Below are 1,330 nucleotides of genomic sequence, written 5' to 3' on the forward strand. Positions count from 1 at the left end.
AGAGCAACGTTCCATGGTTCAGTAACAACGTCACTCAGCCACTTTAATTCTCCTCCTCTCTCACCATCATATATCGATACAAAGATTCATACTTCACAGAATTATTTCTGTTTGTAACTTTTCTCCTCCAACTTCTCTCGTAGAATATAACTTAGCGGTAAAGCACGTATACGCATGCTGGACATACCGTAAGAATATTCTTTTATAAGCTTCAACACCTCTGTAGAGACGCGTTACCAGAAGATAACGCACTCTACAGAACGCCAAAAGGACCATCGTGCAGCTACAAATAGCTTACAACCGATGGTCTCTGCAAGAATGGCTACTCCGTAAGTACAAGCACACACGCATCCAACTTTTGTCAAATACGTGCACACAGGTCACCAGCTTCCCGACTAAGGGGAAGCTTGCCACGTTAACGGTCATTACGTCCTAGACTTCGACCCGCGGCGCAGCAGTGTAGAGAAAAAACCAGTACGAGAACGGAGGAACAGTCGAGAAATAGCGTAAAATACACTAAGACTCGAGGAGCGGTGACTGAATTCTCAACCGAGGCCGTAGAATAGCCACGCGCCCAGCGCTGTTCCGACCGAACCGTCCGGCTCGACGCTTCTCTTATAGATACCAAGGGGCCGGCCGGAAGGCCGGCGCCGGTCGGGCTAGCGGCCGCGCGCTTATGGTGCAAAACCTCCGTAGCAACGTACCGTTCGGAAGGGACGCTGGAACTTAGTCGCTCGCACGTTCAATAACTACTATATAAAGGCGATATCCAACCATCGAAATATTTTACCACAAGCATTATTAACATATTATAAATGCATTTTTACCAAAAAATTAATTTTTTTTTTCACCGAAAAATTGCATCAGTAAACATACAGTTTTATCGACTATGGACGAAAAATAACTTTATAATCGATTAAAACACGTTAAAATAACACGAAATATGTAAAAAGATATATACCTTGTAACATTAATTAACGAAAAAATTGCAAAAATATCCCAGTCGTATCAGTCCGACGGAAGCTAATTTTTCAAAAAATTCGACAAAAATGTTTAATCCGATTGTATTTAATAGAGATATAACGATCCCTGTCAAAAAAATTATACCTTATAACGCTTTTTAACGAAATAACTCGAAATAACCATTTCGGACTTTTCGCACCGGCCGAACTTCTTCAAAGTCCCAACGTCCCGTCGCATAGTTCCGTTTCTAGAAAACGTTCCAGCGACCAAATAAACGCTTAATCCCGACGTAAAACGTCGAGATACGTCCATTTGTGCAAAAATATTCCTACCTTGTAACACTTTTAAGCGAGATAACTCGAAAAAA

Source organism: Bombus affinis, unplaced genomic scaffold, assembly GCF_024516045.1.
Source record: "Bombus affinis isolate iyBomAffi1 unplaced genomic scaffold, iyBomAffi1.2 ctg00000604.1, whole genome shotgun sequence".
Classification (NCBI taxonomy): domain Eukaryota; kingdom Metazoa; phylum Arthropoda; class Insecta; order Hymenoptera; family Apidae; genus Bombus; species Bombus affinis.